Here is a 17,278-nt window from a genome sequence, read left to right as displayed (position 1 = left end):
AGTCCTATCACAACTTAATTCTGAGGGCCAGGATCAACCTGTTGCTTTTATTAGTAGAAGGTTGACCCCTAGAGAAAAGCGTTGGTCTGCCATTGAGAGGGAGGCCTTTGCTGTGGTCTGGGCTCTGAAGAAGTTGAGGCCATACCTGTTTGGCACTCACTTCATTGTTCAGACAGACCACAAACCTCTACTTTGGCTAAAACAAATGAAAGGTGAAAATCCTAAATTGTTGAGGTGGTCCATATCCCTACAGGGAATGGACTATACAGTGGAACATAGACCTGGGAGTAGCCACTCCAATGCAGATGGACTCTCCAGATATTTCCACTTAGACAATGAAGACTCATCAGGTCATGGCTAGTCTTATTGTCCTTCGTTTGGGGGGGGGGTTGTGTAGGAAAGTACCATCTTGCCTGGCATGTTACCCCCATTTTTCACTGTATATATGTTGTTTTAGTTGTATGTGTCACTGGGACCCTGGTAACCCAGGGCCCCAGTGCTCATAAGTGTGCCTGAATATGTTACCTGTGTAGTGACTAACTGTCTCACTGAGGCTCTGCTAATCAGAACCTCAGTGGTTATGCTCTCTCATTTCTTTCCAAATTGTCACTAACAGGCTAGTGACCATTTTTACCAATTTACATTGGCTTACTGGAACACCCTTATAATTCCCTAGTATATGGTACTGAGGTACCCAGGGTATTGGGGTTCCAGGGGATCCCTATGGGCTGCAGCATTTCTTTTGCCACCCATAGGGAGCTCTGACAATCCTTACACAGGCCTGCCACTGCAGCCTGAGTGAAATAACGTCCACGTTATTTCAAAGCCATTTTACACTGCACTTAAGTAACTTATAAGTCACCTATATGTCTAACCTTTACCTGGTAAAGGTTAGGTGCAAAGTTACTTAGTGTGAGGGCACCCTGGCACTAGCCAAGGTGCCCCCACATTGTTCAGAGCCAATTCCCTGAACTTTGTGAGTGCGGGGACACCATTACACGCGTGCACTACATATAGGTCACTACCTATATGTAGCTTCACAATGGTAACTCCGAATATGGCCATGTAACATGTCTATGATCATGGAATTGCCCCCTCTATGCCATCCTGGCATAGTTGGCACAATCCCATGATCCCAGTGGTCTGTAGCACAGACCCTGGTACTGCCAAACTGCCCTTCCTGGGGTTTCACTGCAGCTGCTGCTGCTGCCAACCCCTCAGACAGGCATCTGCCCTCCTGGGGTCCAGCCAGGCCTGGCCCAGGATGGCAGAACAAAGAACTTCCTCTGAGAGAGGGTGTGACACCCTCTCCCTTTGGAAAATGGTGTGAAGGCAGGGGAGGAGTAGCCTCCCCCAGCCTCTGGAAATGCTTTCTTGGGCACAGATGTGCCCAATTCTGCATAAGCCAGTCTACACCGGTTCAGGGACCCCTTAGCCCCTGCTCTGGCGCGAAACTGGACAAAGGAAAGGGGAGTGACCACTCCCCTGACCTGCACCTCCCCTGGGAGGTGTCCAGAGCTCCTCCAGTGTGCTCCAGACCTCTGCCATCTTGGAAACAGAGGTGCTGCTGGCACACTGGACTGCTCTGAGTGGCCAGTGCCACCAGGTGACGTCAGAGACTCCTTGTGATAGGCTCCTTCAGGTGTTGCTAGCCTATCCTCTCTCCTAAGTAGCCAAACCCTCTTTTCTGGCTATTTAGGGTCTCTGTCTCTGGGGAAACTTCAGATAATGAATGCATGAGCTCAGCCAAGTTCCTCTGCATCTCTCTCTTCACCTTCTGATAAGGAATCGACTGCTGACCGCGCTGGAAGCCTGCAAACCTGCAACATAGTAGCAAAGACGACTACTGCAACTCTGTAACGCTGATCCTGCCGCCTTCTCGACTGTTTTCCTGCTTGTGCATGCTGTGGGGGTAGCCTGCCTCCTCTCTGCACCAGAAGCTCCGAAGAAATCTCCCGTGGGTCGACGGAATCTTCCCCCTGCAACCGCAGGCACCAAAAAGCTGCATTACCGGTCCCTTGGGTCTCCTCTCAGCACGACGAGCGAGGTCCCTCGAATCCAGCGACTGTCCAAGTGACCCCCACAGTCCAGTGACTCTTCAGTCCAAGTTTGGTGGAGGTAAGTCCTTGCCTCACCTCGCTGGGCTGCATTGCTGGGAACCGCGACTTTGCAGCTACTCCGACCCCTGTGCACTTCCGGCGGAAATCCTTTGTGCACAGCCAAGCCTGGGTCCACGGCACTCTAACCTGCATTGCACGACTTTCTAAGTTGGTCTCCGGCGACGTGGGACTCCTTTGTGCAACTTCGGCGAGCACCATTTCACTCATCCTTGTAGTGCCGGTTTCTGGCACTTCTCCGGGGGCTACCTGCTTCAGTGAGGGCTCTTTGTCTTGCTTGACGTCCCCTCTCTCTTCAGGTCCAATTTGCGACCTCCTGGTCCCTCCTGGGCCCCAGCAGTGTCCAAAAATGCCAAACGCACGATTTGCAGCTAGCAAGGCTTTTTGGCGTTCTTTCGGCGGTAAAACACCTCTGCATGACTCTCCATGGCGAGAGGAATCCGTCCACCAAAGGGGAAGTCTCTAGCCTTTTTCGTTCTTGCAGAAACCTCAGCTTCTTCTGTCCAGTCGAAGCTTCTTTGCACCCGCAGCTGGCATTTCCTGGGCATCTGCCCATCTCCGACTTGCTTGTGACTTTTGGACTTGGTCCCCTTGTTCCACAGGTACACTAGATTGGAAATCCACAGTTGTTGCGTTGCTGGTTTGTGTCTTTCCTGCAGTATTCCTCTAACACGACTTCTTTGTCCTTAGGGGAACTTTAGTGCACTTTGCACTCACTTTTCAGGGTCTTGGGCAGGGTTATTTTTCTAACTCTCACTATTTTCTAATAGTCCCAGCGACCCTCTACAAGGTCACATAGGTTTGGGGTCCATTCGTGGTTCGCATTCCACTTTTGGAGTATATGGTTTGTGTTGCCCCTATCCCTATGTTTCCCCATTGCATCCTATTGTAACTATACATTGTTTGCACTGTTTTCTAAGACTATACTGCATATTTTTGCTATTGTGTATATATATCTTGTGTATATTTCCTATCCTCTCACTGAGGGTACACTCTAAGATACTTTGGCATATTGTCATAAAAATAAAGTACCTTTATTTTTAGTATAACTGTGTATTGTGTTTTCTTATGATATTGTGCATATGACACTAAGTGGTACTGTAGTAGCTTCACACGTCTCCTAGTTCAGCCTAAGCTGCTCTGCTAAGCTACCATTATCTATCAGCCTAAGCTGCTAGACACCCTATACACTAATAAGGGATAACTGGGCCTGGTGCAAGGTGCAAGTACCCCTTGGTACTCACTACAAGCCAGTCCAGCCTCCTACACTGTTCAGGCACCTTTAGTGGACCTGCATGATTTAATCTGCCACCCACTTAAGTAGTCCTTTAAACACGTCTCAGAACTGTCATTACAGACTATGGGCCAGATTTCCTAAAAGATGGCGCAGTGCTGCGCCACAATTGCAGTGCTGTGCTGCATCACTTTAGAAACGCAGGGATGCGGCGTAATTATTAGAATACAGTGCACCCCTGTGTTTCCCCCTGCACTGGCACTAAATTGAGCTGCCTAGAGCCAACGCAGGCATGCTTGCACCATCGTGCAAGGATTTCTGTGTTGAGGGGTTTGATTGAGTATGTACGGGAAGGTGTACCTTCCTGCACATAAACAATCACTTATGGCTGGGTCATTCTGAAATGATTGTTGAGCCTTGCTAACACCACCCCTCAGGTGGGGTTAGATTTTGGCTCTGCCTAAGGTTTACGATAACACTTCAATTTGGGGCAGCGTCAAAATGCAATGGGTGTTGCTGTGGCACGCCCACAGCAACACCCATTGCACGCCCATTCCACGTAAAGGGCTGCGTGTGAAGGGGCCGTATTTACAAGGTGGGGTTAAGTTACAAAAAGTGGCTTAACACCACCTTGTAAATACGGCACAGGGAATAGTGTCACCAGAGTGAAACGTAAAGTGATGCTTCAGTGGCACCAGGGGCTCATAAATATGCCCCTATATGTGCAGTTTTAAACAGCTTTTTGACTTGGCAAAATAAGCCTTTTGTGAAGCACAAACCTGCCTTTTTAAAACATCTAAATCACCCCTAAGGTTGGTCCTAAGTAGCCCACAGGGCAGGATGCAATGTGTTTAAAAAGTAGATGGGATTATTTAAGTTTTACTTGTCCTGGTAGTGAAAAACTCTTAACTTTGCTTTTCACTACTGCAAGGACTGCTTCTCCTATAGGATAACATTGGAGTTACCTTATTATCAAGGGTGGGCCGAATATTTCATTCAAACCATGGAATTGGTGACATTTTGTGAATCTGTGTTGTTCTTGTAACACAGAGTTCTAGCCAAAGTCGGCCAATTGCCTGCGAGGCTCCATGAATGCGAGCTTGTGAGTGAGATTTGGCATCCACTATTGTGATTTTCTAACGGAAGTGGAAGGGAAATTACTTGAGTGGATTTGCTGCTGCTCAAGTATATTTTCTACTAAGCAGTAGCAAAATCAAGTCAAATAGCCACCCTGCCAAATGGTTCCACCCCAGTCCTGGAACCCTGGAAGTGGGCCTGACGGTGCTCTGCCTGCTCATTTGTGGATCCACCAGAACCAACTCATTACATCTGCTGCACAGCACAAGTACTGACACATCACCTCAGCTGTAGGGATTCTTCCAATGTAAGCACTCAACCTCGGACCCGCAGCCACATCGGAACTGAAACTGTGCAATCCATCCCCAACACAGGCCCTGGCATCGCAACGCTGTCATCACTGACAGCCTCAATGATAACGCAGGACAAAAGCCATGGAGTCTCCTCAGAACCAGCTGGCTCATGATGCATCACCAATGCCCAACTTCAAATCTCTCGTTTCACTTGTCTGGCTATGCAGGACTTCGCATGGCAGCCTTGCAGCTTACCTGGAACTGACAAATTGCCTTGGCTGTGCAACACATCCTTGATGCAGGGCCTCACAATGCTCAGCAACCAGGATTTAAGGTACTCTTGTTCAGCAGGCCCAACTGGGTTCCTGTAGCCAGCTCGTGCTCCATCAGGTCTGCCTGACCTTGGGACTCTGTCCTTGTCTGGTGCGATCAGAAATCCACATTTGCCACTTTGTGCTTTTTGGAGCTATTTTCACTGAAATCTTTAAATCTGCATATCTCTGCTTCTACTCATTGGACTTTTGTCAGTTTGTTCTTGTTTTATTTATTACAATTTACCCTATGTACCTAATGTGGTGTGGGATCCTTTCTGTGGTGTCTTTCCTTTTTATTACTATTTGAAGTGTTGCACAAATACTTTACACATTGCCTCCAAGTTAAGCCTGTCTGCTCTATGCCAAGCTACCAGATGGTTGAGCACAGGTTAATTTGGAGTTTGTTTGCAATTTCACCTTAACAAGGATTGTGATTTCTGCTTTAGTTCAGTTTCACCCCTCTCAACCATTAACACAATTTCTCACGCTAGTGTTCAGTGGTGTAGATTTAGACTTTGTTTGAGCAGTGCCCTACCATTATTTTGTGTTACACTACAAACCCATATGAATAATTTGATGCTATTTCGAGTTTTTAAAATTTTCCTTGATTGGCTTCTTTTGCTCTTTACACATCTGGATTCATTACTTCTACCTGACAGTCTGTGACCTTACCTACAGGAATGGAATTAGAGCTGGTCAACCTGTAAAACTACACTGTGGTTGCGCACAAACAATTCTGCAAGGAGAAATAACTCCCCACTAGGAAGGGTACCAGGAAGTCAGAGCTACAGAAAGCGCCAAAGGTCTAATGGGAGGTTCACCAGTCACTAACAGCAGCAGAGTAGCAGGATGATGAGCATGATATAGATGAGCAGGATCAGGACCTGGACATCAGCCCTAAAACACAGCCTACAGGGGAAAAGGATGCCCCATTTCCTGAGCTGGAACTCCCTGTCAGAGCAGGAAGCAGAGTGTCCTCACATATTCTGTCTCCAGAGCAGATGATAGACAGGAAGGCAGAAAGGGAGTTCAGGCTACAGATGGCCAAGCTCAAGCTGGAATTTGAACAATTAAAGAGCTGGAACTTAAGGCAAAATAAATTGACTCCTGCAGCAATGGTGGCAGCATGCACTCAGTGTCAAATTATGTCAATGGAGAAGACAGAGATCAATGTTTTTCTGCTGATGATGTGACCCAGTGTGTGCACAAGATCGCAGATGAGCACTGGGAAGGGTGGCTTGTGGCAACATACTTTACCAGTGAGGAGGGACACACTACTCACAATAGAAGTAGAGGACCAAACACAGTATGCCCCCACAAATGCTGTACTTATCACTAAATTTGAGGTGACCCCTGAAGAGTATTGTCAAAGGTTCAGGGACAGCAACAAGTTCCCAGACCAGTCTTGGGTGGATTTCTTGGACTACTCTGGCAAGGCATTGAATGGCAGAATGAGGAGCAGCAATGGTAATGATTACCATGGGCTGTACAACTTATTTCTCAAGGCCCACATGCTCAATATTTTTTTTACAGAGCAGGCATGCACCTAATAGACAGCAAGTTGACTGATCAAGGAGGCATGCTGAGTAAGTGGAGCTCTGGGCCAGCACCAGAGTGTCCATAAAGGCACCTGGTGGATGGGGATCTCTCAATACGGTGGTCAGGGTTCCCACCAGAAGAAACGGGGGGAAATAATTCCCTATGAAACACCAGTAACTAGTCCCAATCTGAACTAACGTAAAAAAAAATATTTCAAAGACAGGGTTGGTTTGTCCTCTATTATACCAAGTACCAAGTGCTACAAGTATGGGTACTACAAATGAGACATCAAGGCCCATATTTATACTTTTTTGGGAGCTGCATTTGCATTGCTTTTTGACGCAAAAGTGGTGCAAACTTACAAAATACAATTGTATTTTGTCAGTTTGCGCCGCTTTTGCATCAAAAAGCGGCGCAAATGCGGTGCTAAAAAAGTGTAAATATGGGCCCAAATGTCCCAAGAAGCCACAGCCCCCACTGGTGGGCAGAAACCTGGGTTGTTGACTGTAGCACTGGAAGAGTAGGTGGTCCCAGTTAGCTTTGGGGAGCAGACAGAGGTTACGCTAGTATCCCATGGGGATAAGGAGATGATGCCAGAAGACCATATGGCTCATATACTTCTAAGTATAGGCAGGTGGTTACCATCAATGGAGAATGGGTAGACACTCTGAGGGACACAGGAGCCAACATGACTACTGTGAGGTGTCAGCTGGTGTCCTCGGAGCAGGTCCTCCATAACACATTCCACCAAGTCAAAGCCGCAGACAAGCTTGTGAGTCATCTTCCAATGGCTCTTGTTCTCTTTGAGTGGGGGAGGGGTCCCAGGTTCTCTAAATGTAACTGTGAGCTCTGTCATGCCTGTAGATTGCCTGCTGGGCAAAGGCCTCAAGCACACTATCTTGGAAGAGGTAGCACTCTGGTCACACTTGGAGATGTTGGGATTGCCTGAATGGGTCTGTATGACCACAAGGTCCATGGCTACCTAAGGGATTCAAGGGACTCTGAAAAAATAGCCTGGCAGATGCGAAGAAGAGTAAGGACAAGGGGAGCAGGAAACCAACCTCTGATGCTCCCTCGGTCAAGGTTGACGGAGCACCTGAGGAGGCTGCTCATGGGTCTACCACGGAGGACATTGCTGCCCTGGGTGACTGCCTGAGCTTGCTGAGTGGCAAACTGAAGGTGGGCACATCTGAGAAGAATTCTGAAAAGTGCAGAACTAGTGCCCCACTCTAGATTGCTTGAAGCTGTAAGCTGAGGTCCAAGCAGCAGGTGATATCTATGAAGATCACCTTATCTATTGGGAGAATGACCTCATTTACAGTGAGCCTGAGGTCCCTGGTGCTGGTGGTCTCTCAATGTTACAGGGCCTTCCTACTGGGGTTGCCTCTTGACATTCACCTGGTAGGACATTTGGGACAAGACGATACCGTGACCAGGCTAGTCGCCCACTTCTATTGGCCCTGGATGAAAAACGGCCTCAGATGTCTGTAGGTCCTGTCCCACTTGCCAGGTCAGTGGAAAGTCAGGGAAAAAGCTCAAACCTCCACCGACCCCATTACCTGTTATTGAAACTCCCTTTGAGGCAGTGGGCATTAACATTATTGGTCCCTTGAACCCCAAGGTGCCTTTAGGCAAAATGTTCATTCAGGTCTTGTTTAACCATGCATCCACTACACACAGGCCATGCCTCTGAGGTCAGTGATAGGGGTGGGCAATACATTTTTCTCCAGTGGTGGAGTTCGCAGAATTTTGGTCGCTCTATGTTATGCTTGTAACGTTGAGTTTGGGCCAAATACCACCAATCTGCATGTGACTGAATTTTTTCTTGCATCTGGCTCACCAACAGTAAGTTGACGAGTGATTCAATATCCCCTAGCATGATTTTCAGTTTATAGGGGGACACTTAGCAAGATTTCTGCAACACAAGCAGTCACAGTGGTCGAGTAGAAAATCTACTTAAGAGGCAGTTCGAGAAGCAGCGCCCTCTGGTGAGCTGCATGGTACCATTAACACTGATTTTTCAGTGCGGATCAAGCTCCTGGCTCTAAAAATCAGTGTGACATTCTTATTTTCGTCCGTTCATGGAACCCTGCTGAATATTGCAGAGTTTTCATGTAACTCTATGACGTTCCATGGCAAAAAACTCTGTAAGTTCCACCTACCTTTAATAGGTGACTGTCCCTGCGGTACCCAGGGCCCTGATGGGGATTCTTACCCATGTGGGGTTCCCCAGAGAGGGAGTGTCTGACAGAGGCACTAACTTCATATGAGCGTACATGAAGTCCATGTGAGATGAGTGTGGAGTTCCTAACAAGCTCACCACTCCCTATCATCCCTCAACCAATAGGCTTGTGGAGAGATTCAACAAGACCCTTAAAGGCATGATAATGGGCCTCCCTGAAACCATGAGGCATAAGTGGGATGCCCTCCTTCCATGCCTACTATTTACCTACATGACAGTGCCACAGAATGGAGTTGGGCTTACCTCCTTTACACATCTCTATGGCCACTCTGTTAGGGGACCTCTCAGCTTTGTAAGAGAGAGGTGGAAGCAAACTCCTAGGAAACACCCTTTGGATGTGGTCAGCTACATTCTGGCACTCAGCAGCCAGTTGTATCACTTCTGTAAAAAAACACATCAAGAAGTCATGAAACTCTGGTATGGCAAGAAGGCCACTCTAGTACTCTATTTTTCTAATCTGGTGTGGGATCCTTTTTATGGTGTTTTTCACTTTGTTACCTTTTGAAGTGCTGCATACAATTTACACATTGCCCTTAAGTTAAACGGGACTGCTCTTTGCCATGCTACCAGAGAGAAGTGCACAGGTTAATTTGGGGTTTGCTTCACCCTGACTAAGAGTGTGGTTCCTGCTTGAGTAGGGTCTCACTACCCTTAAACAGTAACCCAATTTTTTTACAGGAACTAATACCAATCTAGATCCCTTACACATCTCACAAGCCTAGAATTTTTCTATTCACCCTGCAAGAGCTCCTTTAGAAAATTATAACAATGGACTCTAGCTTTAGTGAAGCTGTACGTGCCAATGCACTACTTGACATATTTGGACTATACCAACCCTGTGATCATCTCATGTAAAAGTAAAAAATATGTATATGTGTTTAAAAAAAGTGGAGAAATAGCATCATTCATGAAGGATGATACCCAATGACAAATAGTACAGAACAGGTCCTGATGGTGCAAAGAGCTTGCCAACATCCTAAAGAAACAGTACTCCACTCCCACATCACAACCCAATGATTCTAGATCTGGAAAACGTTCAATTTACTTCTATATTAAACATTCAGTAAACAAATCAACACTCTTACATCCAATGCAGAATTTTTCTGACCTGCAATCCAAGGACCTTCCATCATACTATAAAGAGTTGGAAAAGCCACCACTTAGTCCAAACCTTCACATTGTGCGGATTCCATCACTCCACCCTTGGCCACAGAATTGTATGATGCTATCACACTACTCTGGCTGAACAGCATCCAGGCTTCATTTCAATCAGGTGCTGTTCCCAGCATTCAGGAAATTGGCCATGTATGGCTTCGTCTCAGAAAAGCTGATGCTGCTCCTAACTAAACAAAACATTTTAGCCCTATCACTATCAGCCCTACCTGGTCAAAACTTCTAAGGAATAAAGAAACAGAAACTCCTAGGTGCTTTTCAGGCTGAAGTTACACACATGCAGGGTATCAAAATAAGCCTACTCTGGACAGTTGCTAACACCCTCCAAATCTTTAACAAACAAAACATGTGATAAATTCCAGAAAGCAAATTCTCCTCCTAACGAAAACTACCAATAGATTAGACCAACCATTTAAATAAAAGACTCTTGCACTTACAGCTTTCTTTTTTACTTGTTTTATATCGTTCGAATTCGACTCGACGGTATTGGAGTGCTTTGCATGAGCACCAGTTATATTACACAAGGTCACTTTCATTTCTTAGACAGGCAAAAAGCACCACAGGATGGATGGTTCTTTCGATCAGATGCTCTCAGTTGTGAGTTGAGCGCTATGCGCTATGTACAAGGTGATCAATGGACAGAAACAATGAAGAATGTGAAGCTCCTTGTTCCTTGCTTGAGATTCATAAAATCTGGTCTGACAGGAAGAAAAAGTGTGAGTCAGTTCCAGAGTACCTTGTGAGGTGGAGACAGAGTTTGTTGTGGTAGCTTATCCTTGTGTCTAGTCTGTTGATATAGGGCGGATATTGTTGTAAATATACCATGTACATGCCTTTGCAAGAGCTTTTGTTCTAGGCAAATATCTTTGAATTGTGTTTGTTCTTTAACAAAGATAATTGCTCTTTGAAATTAGTATACAGGTATTAATGCATAGGATCTGAAATTGTTTTTGGTTGTCATTGCCAAGAAGTATGTTGTGTGCGTCCCCTAATAAAATATCTGTCTCAGTTGCATTGACGGTTACATTATCATACCAAAGTGACAGTGAAGTCAAAGCAGTAGTCTAATTACTTTCAGTGGCTGTAGCAGTTATTAAAACAAGGCAAGCAGAAATGCCTTTTGTGCCCATTTTTTGAGTTTCTCGTGCTAAAATAATCACAAATCAGTCACAATGGTATATTAAGCAGGCATTTTTATCCTTTTTGTATCCATTTTTTTCACCCGGGGCCACATTGAAATTGCAGAGGGTGCTGCAAGTGCTTGAGAGTCCTTCTCTGTCATAGTTATGGTACTGGTGCACATTTTACCCTCATTTGTATGGAGCTGCGATCCAATACTGTCACTGGGGAAGTTAGGATGTGAGGACGCGCACACATGGTGTGACACATAGAAAATTATCCACATATAGTTCATCCCCAAGTGTATCTCTTGAGAAAGGGGGGCCTGGATTATAAGAACCCTACCTTGTATACCCCTGCACCCACCACCCGAAAGCCGATCCCTGGTTCCCTAGTGAAAACCATGCATGGTGAACAGGCAGTGAAAGTGGAGACAAGTTCATAAGTGGTCGGGAGAAAGCATTTTGGGACAGATGTTTAAAAGCCTGTGGGAACCCTTCCCCTTTGTAAATGAAAGCAAAAATATTTTTTTCAGAGCAGGTAGTGGTCCCACAGACCACTGCTTAGCCTAAAAAAAATGAAAAGATAGCTTCATTTTTTTTGTTTGAAATGCATCCTTTTTTCCTTTAATGAAAAGAAGCTGCAGTTTAAAAAAAAAAACTGTTTTATTTAAAAAGCAGTCACAGAGATGGTGGTCTAATGTCCCCAGCAGGCCAGCATCCCTATGAGTGTGGCTGTTCCCAATGGGGTCACAAATTGCGACCTATCTCATGAATATTGATGAGGTAGGTAATTTGCGACCCCATTGGGAATCGTAAACAGTGTTAAACACACTATTATTCATCCCACTTTGCGATTTCCTAATATCGAATCGCTAAGATTCGCTAATAGGAAATTGCAAATCAAAACTACATAAATCTGGCCCATTGTTCTGTAATCTGTTGCTTGATCCTGACTGGGACCATGCACTGGTTAGTACCATTGTGTGCCTGGAACAAATGTAATGTGCACGGGGAAATTTTAGCTCACATATAATTTCAATTAAAATCTTTTCTCTTATTCAAAGAGAAAATTGTGTATGAACACTGGGACATATAGAGTTAAACATAATTCACTATCTGTGAAACTTATAATATCCATCCTAAAACACAATGGCCAAGATTTAAGAAAAGTTAGTGCTGTCTTTGTGCCATTTTTTTTACGCAAAAGCGGCGCTAACACAGTGCCATATTTAGATTTTGTCGCTAGAGCAGTCTAGCAAAAACATTTCTGAGTTAGCGTCCTTTTTTTGGAGTGCTACCCAACCTTGAATTGTTTTATGACAATGATATGCAAGGTAGACGTTTCCTCCCAAAAAAATGACGCTAGCCCACTAGCACCATATTTACAATCTGACGGACCAGGTCCAAAAATAACACTGAGAACTATTAGCGTAAAAATTCAAACACCTGGTAAGACCATGCATTAAAAAGAGGCCCAGCCACTACTAGATAACGGAAACACACAGAACGACCATTGGCAAGCAACTGAACAACATGGACCTGTTACTGCTACAGTTCAGCACCAGGAAAAGATGACAACGACAAAGTCAAGTGCCACCAGCACAAATGCAGCAACCTCAAATACCACCAGAGCAGCCATAAAGGCAGCATAGAAAGAGGGATAGGATAGTTCACCTGTGCCCATCCTTCCTTGGCCTCAAGGAAGAAGAGGTGATCAGACTCTACCGTCTGAAGTGGGAGTACATTGTACGTTTGCTCCACCACATTGCACCTGACATCACAGCAAGAGTGGAAAGTCACACAACCATACCACCCATGACCAGACTCCTGGCTGTCCTACACAAGCTGGCCTCAGGATAATTCCAGACAACTATTGCACAAATGGGGGCTATCTCCCAACCATCCCTTTCTGCCTTCCTTCCTATGGTCCTGATGCCATCATCTGCCTCACTCCCCACAACAACCACTTCCTCACCACCCGGCAACTGCAGCAGGAGACCAAGCAAGGATTCTATAAAATACTTGGCTTCCAGCATGTGCTGGGTGCAATTGGCTGCACCTGGATCCAACTTGTCACTCCTGCTGCAACCAAACACCTCTACAGGAACCGCAAACATACCCACTCTATCAATGAGCAGGCCATTGTGGACCACCGTGGAATAATCTCCAAAAATCCTAGCAAGATATCCTGGCAGAATCCATGATGATTACATCTTCAGACACTCATTATCAAACAACAATTCCAGGGTGGACAATATGGCAATGGCCTACTCATAGGTAAGCCAGCACACTAATCAGAACCCAGACAACACACCAAACTTGTGGGACAAACAATACATACACCACACTAAACACACATGGACAGGCAAACACAGATGTTTTGAGAACATCACATATGCCACATGCCACACTACACCGCGTTCAATGCACATTACCCTCACACACGCCCATATCTACAAGTTCCTTGCACCACCTGATTTACACTTTACATAACGGACAGTTGGAGCTATGTCCCCTTTGCATACAAAAGCTGGCCTCAAACCAGTACATGTGTCCACAGGTTGACAACAAAATACAGATCCTCCACGCATAACACCAAGGAATAGCTTAGCTGTGTGAATTGCATCAGCCATGCCACCATCAAACAACTCACATATTGGCATTGCCCAACATTCACCGTGCTGTAAAAACCTTAAGCAGCACTGATATCAATTGCCAACTGAGTGGTGTCATCACCATCTACACATCATCAAAACATACCAGATAAACTCATTGAGTTCACCTTTCCCTTGTGTGGTGCATAGTGCAGCACATATTGAAATACAACATCTCCATCAATTAAAGATCATGTGCAGGAATGAAAACCTTCCAGCACCCCAACAATCAAACCCACAAATCTCACATCTTTTTACCATAATACAATGGTACCATTGGACTGTTGCAGCTGAACTACTGACAATGTACAGGGAGAGGCCAGAAAAGCATATGAATGAGGAGTCATGGGACTTAGAAGGGCCTGACCTGTGATGCAGAGCAGTGCAGAAAAGCACATCATGCCCTGTCCTGTCCCACAGGTGCCTAGAAACTCTTGCATACATCATAATACATCCCATACAACAGTGCCACACTGGGCATATGAACCTCATGTGCATATGTATGCCAGCCAGCAATTAGCAAAAACAAAACTTTGTGCAAGGGAGGCATTTAAAAAGTAAGGGGTGGGATTTACATGCACTGCACATGGTGCAACATTTGTAACATGGCGCACAACACACAAAATAGCTAAAAATTCCCATAACATCACTCTTCTGATGGTCTAAAGTGAAAGGACTAAGGGCCATATATCAGAAAGTGGTGCAGCATCTAAAGTAGTGCCACTTTACTTGCGTCCCTTAGCGCCCCCTACCACTACCATGTGTGCGCTACATGCAATATACGGCGCACCATGCTGCAGAGTAGGAGCAATACTGTCAAGATAATGGATGAAAATTGATGGACTGTAAAGGATTGTTGGCAAATTTTTGCTGCAAATCTTGCACAGTACATACGGTCCCATTTAACGCAATGGTGTACCCTCTTCTAACGCCTGCTCTGTGCAAGTGTTAAAAGTATCTACTAAAAAAGAAGCATTAGACCTCTTAGATTCCTCAGCACCATTTTTGCATTCACCCTAATGAGGGAATACCCACCTTGCATAAATGATGCCTAGCACAGGCATAATGTGGGCAAAAGGGTTACTAAAGTGTTGCACTGCATGGGTAGTGCCTCTTTGTAAACATGGCACTGTGATTTTGGCATGTTTGGGCTACAATATCGACAATCAAAGTGATGCAAGGAGTTGCTAGGTCCTCCTAAATTTGGGCCTCAGGGTCAAATATAGAAAACACCACACATATTTGGCATGGGTGAACTGTCAGACTAGAATTTACATTATAATAACCAGGTTCCTGAGGCGCAACCCATGGTAGGAAAGTGCACCACCACACACCAATGCAACTATCCACCCAAACAGGAACACACACAATACCAGATGCAAGCCTCAATCACCGTTACACTTAATATAAATATGTGCCATTGGCACATAGAAAATAACAAATATGCCTGACTGACACATTTACTGACATTCCTTTGCAGCAGACCAAGGTTACGGCATCCTGCCATGGGTCATGACCCCTTTGGGAAATCCTACAACTGATGCAGAGCAGGCTTACAATGAAAGCCACAGAAGGACCAGGAATGTGTTGGAGAGGACATTTGGCCTTCTAAAATCCAGGTTCAGGTACCTAACTCTGACAGGAGGAAGCCTGTTATACGCACAACCCCTTGTCTGCAAAATGATCCTTGTGTGTGCTATTTTGCATAACATTTGTCTATGCACCAATGTCTCCTTGGACGAATCGGTAGATGTCCCCAATGAGGAGGATGATGACAATGGTGCACAACACGAGGATGGGGACCAACCAAACACTGATGCTGGAGTATGCAGAAGATAACAAATTGTGCAGAATAATTTCAGATAGACACTGTACTCCAAGATTCACCATTTAAATATTTGAATAAATTCATGGTAACTCAGAATGCTCAAGGGGTTCTCATTATCACCATCACATACCATTTGTAACTTGCTCCTATCTCAGAGAGCATGACTACACCACAACAGTTGTAAACAACTTTGCAACATAGACCCAGATTAAGGGGGTGATTCTCACCCTGGCGGGCGGCGGAGGCCGCCCGCCAGAGTTCCCCCCTCCAAAATACCGCTCCGCGGTCAATAGACCGCTGAGGGTATTTTGGGTTTTGCACTGGGCAGGCGGGCGACCGCCAAAAGGCCACCTGCCAGCCAGTGCAAAATAGCCTTCCCACTAGGACGCCGGCTCAGAATTGAGCCGGCGGAGTGGGAAGGTGCGACGGGTGCAGTGGCACCCGTCGCGTATTTCAGTGTCTGCAAAGCAGACACTGAAATACAAAGTGGGGCCCTCTTACGGGGGCCCCTGCAGTGCCCATGCCATTGGCATGGGCACTGCAGGGGCCCCCAGGGGCCCCACGACACCCCATACCGCCTCTGCCGCCAGGAACAGGATGGCGGTATGCGGTGTCAGAATCCCCATGGCGGCGCAGCGAGCTGCACCGCCATGGAGGATTCTACAGGGCAGCGGAAAACCGGCGGGAGACCGCCGGTTTTCCCTTTCTGACCGCGGCTGAACCGCCGTGGTCAGAATGCCCTGCGGGGCACCGCCAGCTTGTTGGCGGTGCTCCCGCCAACCCTGGCCCCGGCGGTCCATGACCGCCGGGGTCAGAATGACCCCCTAAGAGTTCAACATTAGCATCATCATTCCAAATGCCAAAATCTATGCACCAGAAGTAAAAAGTGGCGCAATGCATGCATTGCGCCACTTTGTAACACCTTACGCCTCAAGATTCAAAATAATGCACTGCCACGTGAATGTGTGAGCGAAATGTAAGCATTGTCTGTAGCAATTACAACTGACATTGTCACACACATATCACACAAGTGTGTTGGCTTGACATATGCCTGCAGCAATCCTGGAAATAAACGTGGAGTGCTGTACAGATGTATGGGCTAAGTAAGAAAAAGGGCACCAATTACCTACTATGTCATGTTTGTGTCTGCTAGGTCAACAAGCAAAGTCTGAATGACACTGTCACATGTGATAACTAAAAACATAGCTCTCAGGAGCACTCACATGTTTAACCAAGAGAGAATGAAATACAGGGACCAAAACACATAAATGTCTAGGTGTATTACACCCAATCCAGTTTGGAATGTGCATGTAAGTCAAGCAATGGCTAAACAAGTCACAGATCCTTGCCAAATTTTATGTGTGATGAATGAGACAGAAAAGTTGAATGTGGCATCTCTTCTACTCATGGCTGACATGCAAAATCACACTAACAAAATACACTCATGGTGAATGTGACATAGCTTGTGGAATGCAGATGTAAGTGTGTGCCCATGTTGAGTAAATGATGTGGAAGGTCAGCTGAGAGACTCAATTATGTCACTTTGAGATCCAACATTTGGAGGTCACTCAGACACAACACAAGTACTGTGGCTGGTGTTCTGTGATGTGTGGGGACAGTCATGTAATCTAGCAAGCCTGAAAATGGAAGGATACTATCCCTTAGCCTGTAGAAGAAGCTGTGTCC

Source organism: Pleurodeles waltl, chromosome 1_2 (genome assembly GCF_031143425.1).
Source record: "Pleurodeles waltl isolate 20211129_DDA chromosome 1_2, aPleWal1.hap1.20221129, whole genome shotgun sequence".
Taxonomy (NCBI): Eukaryota; Metazoa; Chordata; class Amphibia; order Caudata; family Salamandridae; genus Pleurodeles; species Pleurodeles waltl.
This window is presented reverse-complemented; position numbering follows the sequence as displayed.